General features: G+C 46.2%; 1 pseudogene; it reads left to right on the top strand.

The window, feature by feature from the left end:
• The first annotated feature begins 2,345 nt into the window (after window positions 1-2,345).
• Window positions 2,346-5,888, top strand: LOC102737950 (large ribosomal subunit protein uL4 pseudogene; annotated as a pseudogene).
• The last annotated feature ends 465 nt before the right edge of the window (window positions 5,889-6,353 follow it).

The following is a 6,353-nucleotide window of genomic DNA, read 5'->3' on the forward strand; positions in this document are numbered from 1 at the left end:
ATTTTGGATACTAGCCCTTTATCTGATAAGTCATTTGCAAATATCTTCTCCCATTCTGTCGGTTGTCTTTTGGTTTTGTTGACTGTTTCCTTTGCTTTGCAAAAGCTTTTTATCTTGATGAAGTCCCAATAGTTCATTTTAGCAGGAATTCTGAGAGGAGATACACACACACACACACACACACACACTATTAGACCATAAGCACAGATGAGCCACATGGCAGTGTCTGTTTCAATTTACAAATGTTCCGACTTATAAAGGTAAAAGCTCTCTCTCTGCTTGCCAGTTGGAACATGGCTTCTTAGAGCAATTTTCTCTGGCGGGGGGGGGGCGGATTTTACCCATTAACCTCCGTTAAGATAAAGGCCACTGGCTGCCCGAGGCAGGGAACTCTCCCTTAGTAGGCAGACTCACCAGAAAGAGAGCTCAGAGTGTTCCACTCCCCATGTACCCGCACCCATCCTCCTGACCCTATTGCATTTCATTTCCTTCTAACTGGCAGTGTATGCTGCTGAGGAGTCTGAAATGTCATTAGGGTTTAAAATGCAAGAGCAGATGTTTGCAGCCTGCTTTGCTTGGTCAGTTTGAATGCCGGGTCTAAAACGTGTAGGGTCACCCTCCCGCTGCAGGCGGAGAGGTGGGGACACAGTGTAGTGCTGTTCCAAGAGGCCCCTAGAGCTACACTGGGGACAGCCGATATCACAGCTCCCTCTCTCCCGCTGTCCAGAGCCTTACCGCCGCCTCCTCATCTGGGAACATGTCTTAGGACGGCACTGCTGCGTTCAGAAGAGGCTGGGCAAGCTCATTTGTCAGTACCGAGGCTGCTGGGAATGCGCTCTCTAGCTGCTAAGCCCCGGGAGCGGTGGTGATTCAGAACACTGCCCACAAAGGCCAAGTGAGAGGCGGTGTCAGTTTTCAAAAGTACTTACCTTTGCCTTCCCCCGCAATTCTCCATCTCCAGCCTCTTCCCCACCGTCAGAGGCAGGAAACTGGAATAACCAAGCAGGCACTTTCTCCAGCCAGACTGCCCGGTTTGTGTCCCAGCTCTGTCAACTTCTTCCGCAGGCAAGTTAATGGACTAGACTCTGTGCATTGGTGTTCCCCTCCGTGAAATGGGTAGAGTACGTGTGCCTACCTGATGGGAATTATCACGGAGTAAATGAGGAAATACACCTAAAACATTTAGAACGGTGCCCGGCATGCTGTAAGTGCCCAGGAAATGTTGGATGTCACTCTTTTGTGTGTAGACAGAACACAGGTCAAGAGTCAGCCGCATGTCACAAAGGATGGCAACACATTTGTCAAGAGAGCACTGTTTGGAATTTTTTTTAAATATTTTATTTATTTATTTTGACACAGAGAGAGAAACAATGAGAGAAGGAACACAAGCAGGGGGAGTGGGAGAGGGAGAAGCAGGCTTCCTGCTGAGCAGGGAGCCCGATGCGGGGCTCGATCCCAGGACCCTGGGATCATGACCTGAGCCGAAGGCAGACACTGAACGGACTGAGCCACCCAGGCGTCCCTGTTTGGAATTTTTAAGCTCTATCCCAACCTGTGAAACTATCAATCTGCGCAGATTTCTAAGATACTTGGTTGTAAAGAGGAACCCTGCGTGGTAATTCAATCTCTGTCGGCTGGTTTCCTATGGCTGCGGAGTGAAGGTGGCCCTGCTCAGCACAGAAGCACAATCGCTTCAAAGCCAGCAGGACCCTCTTCCTTTCTTGACACCAAAGCCCAGCTTTTTCCCCCAGGTGAATCTGATTAAGTTAACAATTTAAAGGAAAGCAGCACTTCCTTCTGGCAATTGTCCTCTTTATTTCTGCTTGGCCGCTGGGACTCCTTGTACAGCCTGCAAGAACATTCTGAAATTGAAACCAGGTTCTGAGGGAAAGCCTGTGCCCAACAGCATTGCCTGTCCTTTTAGAAGCCCTTCTGAATCGTTCTGGAGCTGATGGATGAGCAAACTGTGGATTCTTTCCCCCGCACCTCCCATCTCTGTATATTTGGGGTGTTCTGAATGATTAGAGATCCTTTGGGGTACATAATAATCAGATTAGAAAAATTGCTATTTATTAAGAACTTGTTCGGTGCCCAGCACCGAGCTGAGCAGTATGCATGCTTCATCAGATTTCATGCTCTCTGTGCTGCTTCCAAGTAAGAATGGAATGCTGGATGGGGCGCCTGGGTGGCTCAGTTGGTTAAGCGACTGCCTTCGGCTCAGGTCATGGTCCTGGAGTCCCGGGATCGAGTCCCGCATCGGGCTCCCTGCTCAGCAGGGAGTCTGCTTCTCCCTCTGACCCTCCCCCCTCTCATGTGCTCTCTCTCATTCTCTCTCTCTCAAATAAATAAATACGATCTTTAAAAAAAAAAAAAAAGAATGGAATGCTGGAAAAGAAAGTCCTCAAAAGCCCTCTGGTTAGTGATGGACTAGGACAGCGTTTTTGTCTAGCTACTATAAGGGCTAAAAAGCAGTGTACTCTGACATTAAGGCTAAGCAATGCATCAGGGCAGGATTGCATCTAAATAGTTTACAGTCTTCAAAGGTGGGAACCAAGAACAAATACAGCAGAGACCAGTTAAAAATTCTAACCAAGATCTGATGGGAAGTCCATTCATTGATTTATTCATTTAAGACATACATACTGAGTGCCTATTATGTGCCTGGCACTGTTCTAGGTCTAGAGATATAGCAGTGAACAAAACAAATTCTGGCCCTCGTGGATCTTACATTCTAGGTGTGTCCATAGAATTGTTCCTAGAAATACACTGAAACTACGTGGTGTAAGATTGTGGTACATTCTAGGACATAAATACAGCTGTAGGGGGACATTCTAGGACATAAATACAGCTGTAGGGGGATAGTGATAGGGTAGCTTCTGAGGTAGTGCTGTTTACACAAGACCTGTTGGGGTTTACATGAAGGAGATGCCATGTGGTTATGTAGCAGAAAAACTACCCAGCCACAGCAAGTGCAAAGGCCCTGAGGCAGGATGGCATTTGGCCACTAAGCAGGAGCATGGGGATGACTGGTAGGAGGGGATATCAGAGAGGGAGCCAGATTATGCAGGTCAATCCAGCAATCGATCTCGTTCAGCCCCTCCTAGGCTTGGGTCATTTGCACATTTTAATCATCATAAAACCTCTTGAGGTAGGTCTGATTACTCCCTTTTAGCAGTGCCTAAAGCCATTCCAGAGGTAGAGGTCTGCGCTTCTAGAGCATCTAGGTTCATCAAGGTGATGGTCATTCCCAGCTTGCTGCTGACCAGCATTCTCCCTCTCCATCAACTGGGACATATTCCTAGAGTGCAGAAATATATTTTTAAATGCAATGAGATATTTATCAGCTTCAATTTTTTAAAATATTTGCCATTGCCATTCCTTATTCTTGGGCAAGTTCTGATTCCAAATGTTGTTTTCTGCAACTAGGCCTTAACGTGCATTCTACAGTGGCCTTCTTTCCTTCAAAAAGTGGTAAAAATAACAGAGCACCTCTGTACTAACAGGGAAAGCTGAATAGAAACTTAGCAATCGGTCAATAGTCCATGATCTCTGGATTCCATTTTATAAAACAGAGCTATCTTTCTCTGTTCGGTCCATAGCACTGAGTCTAATTTCACTGTGCTGAAAAAATGCAGGTATTAAGTTAGTTACTAGGGAGTTCTGGGATTGTTTTTCCAAATGAAGTGAGGTCATAAATAATTCTAAAGATATGTTATAATAAAAATAGAATTCAAAGGCTAAAATCTATGCAACAACAACAACAAAATAAACAAACCCATTTTGGTCCAAATTAAGGAGGAAAACAATACAAATTGAACTTACTTTCCTACATTTGTATTATCTTCAGTGAAAGTGAGAAGATGAATAAGAGTATGTCTTCATTTTATCTATAGATGGGCCTATAAGTAGGACACGGTAAAATCAGTTTAAGATAACAGTGATTCAATCTATTCAAAAGAACCAAGGAGTTTGCTTTTGGAGGCATGCCCAGATTTCCTACTGAGTCTTGTCCTGCATACAAAGTAACAGAAATTCATTTTCTAAATCTGGTTTTGTCCACTTCTGCACTTTTCCATTAGGAAGCCACTTCTTGCTTTTCGTGTAGGAGCCGCTGGGTTGAGCGGAGCGCGTCTCCTCTCGCTCTGCCCTCCCTGCCGTGATACGTGCTTGTCCGCTGGCATGAATGTATTCTGAAAAGGGGGAGTCATCTGGCAAAAATGTCACTTTGCCTGCTGTGGTCAAGGATCCCATTCGACCAGATACCATGAACTTTGTTCACACCAACTTACACCAAAATGACAGACAGCCCTACACTGTTAGTGAATTAGCAGGTCCTCAAACAAGGGCTGAGTCTTGGGGGTACCGGCAGAGCTGTGGCTTGGGTGCCCAGAGTTTGAGGCAGTGGGACTCATCATTGCAGCCACGGTGCTTTTGGAAATATGTGTCACAGGATCTTCATGTTTGCACCATCCAAAGCCTGGTGCCCTGGGCACCGTAAAGTGAACAAACCCAGAAGCAATATGCCATCTGCTCTGCGTGGGTGCCTCGGCCCTACCAGAGCTGCTCATGGCTAAATGGTCACTGTACTGAGGAAGTTCCTAAACTCCCTCTGGTGGCTGAAAATAAAGGCAAAGGCTACAAGAAGACCAAGGAAGCTGTTTTGCTTCTTCAGAAACTTAAGTCCTGGAATGATATCAAAAAAGTCTATGTATCTCAACAAATGAGAGCTGGAAATGGCGAAATGAGAAACCATCACCATATCCAACATCATCTCTAATGAGGACAGCGGCGTCACCGAGGCCTTCAGAAACATCCCTGGAATTGCTCTACTCAATGTAAGCCAACTGAACATTTTGGAACTTACTGCCGGTGGGCATGTGGGATGTTTCCACATTTGGACTGAAAGTGCTTTCCTCAAGTTACATGATCTGTGTGGCACTTGGTGTAAGGCTGCCTCCCTCAAAGGTAACTATAATCTTCCCATACACAAGACGCTTGATACACACCTTAGCAGAACCTTGAAAAGCCCAGAGATCCAAAGAGCCCTCCGAGCACCCCGCAAGAAGATTCATCACAGAGATCTGAAAAAGAATCCACTGAAGAACCTGAGAATCCTGTTGAAGCTAAACCCATATGCAAAGACCACGTGCCCGAACACCATTCTCCGCCGGGCCAGGCGTCACAAACTCCGGATGGATAAGGTGGCAGCAGCGCTAGAAGCCAAGTCAAATGAGAAGGGAGTTCTGGGCAAGCAGCCTGTGGTAGGGAAGAAAGGAAAGAAGGCTGTTGCTGGTAAGGAGCAGAAGAAGCTTTTGGTGGGGAAAAATGTTGCAGCCACCAAGAAAGCAGCAGATGAGAAGCCTACAGAAAAGAAACCCACCACGAGGACAAGAAGCTCACTACATAAACCTACATTGGTTTCTTTTTTTTTTTTTAAGATTTTATTTATTTATTTGACAAAGAGAGACACGGCCAGGGAGGGAACACAAGCAGGGGGAATGGGAGAGGGAGAAGCAGGCTTCCTGCCAAGCAGGGAGCCAGATGTAGGGCTCGATCCCAAGATCCCGGGATCATGACCTGAGCCGAAGGCAGACGCTTAACGACTGAGCCACCCAGGCGTCCCCTTACATTGGTTTCTTCTGTAAATGTTGAGTCATTTCAGACAGCTAATTATTTTTAAGATTTTATTTATTTATTTGACAGAGAGAGAGGGAGGATGAGCGGGGGAGAGGGGCAGAGGGAGAGGGAGAAGCAGACTCCCTGCTGAGCAGGAAAGCAGACATGGGGCTCCATCCCAGGACGCTGGGATCATGACCTGAGCCGAAGGCAGACGCTTAACCGACTGAGCCACCCAGGCACTCCTCGGAGAGCTAATTTTTAAATTTTATTTTATTTTATTTTATTTTATTTATTTTTTTTTTTTTTAAGATTTTATTTATTTATTTGAGAGAGAGAGAACACATGAGAGGGAGGAGGGTCAGAGGGAGAAGCAGACTCCCCGCCGAGCAGGGAGCCCGATGTGGGGCTCGATCCAGGGACTCCAGGATCATGACCTGAGCTGAAGGCAGTCGCCTAACCAACTGAGCCACCCAGGCGCCCCTAAATTTTATTTTATTATGTTATGTTAGTCACCATACATTACATCATTAGTTTTTGATGTAGTGTTCCACGATTCGTTGTTTGCATATAACACCCAGTGCTCCATGCAATACGTGCCCTCCTTAATACCCATCACCCATCCCCCCACCCCCCTCCCCTCTAAAACCCTCAGTTTGTTTCTCAGAGTCCATAGTCTCTCATGGTTCATCTCCCCCTCCGATTTGCCCCCTTCATTTTTCCCTTCCTACTATCTT

This window comes from Leptonychotes weddellii, unplaced genomic scaffold (assembly GCF_054177405.1).
Source record: "Leptonychotes weddellii isolate Sample4059 unplaced genomic scaffold, ASM5417740v2 HiC_scaffold_12228, whole genome shotgun sequence".
Taxonomy (NCBI): Eukaryota; Metazoa; Chordata; class Mammalia; order Carnivora; family Phocidae; genus Leptonychotes; species Leptonychotes weddellii.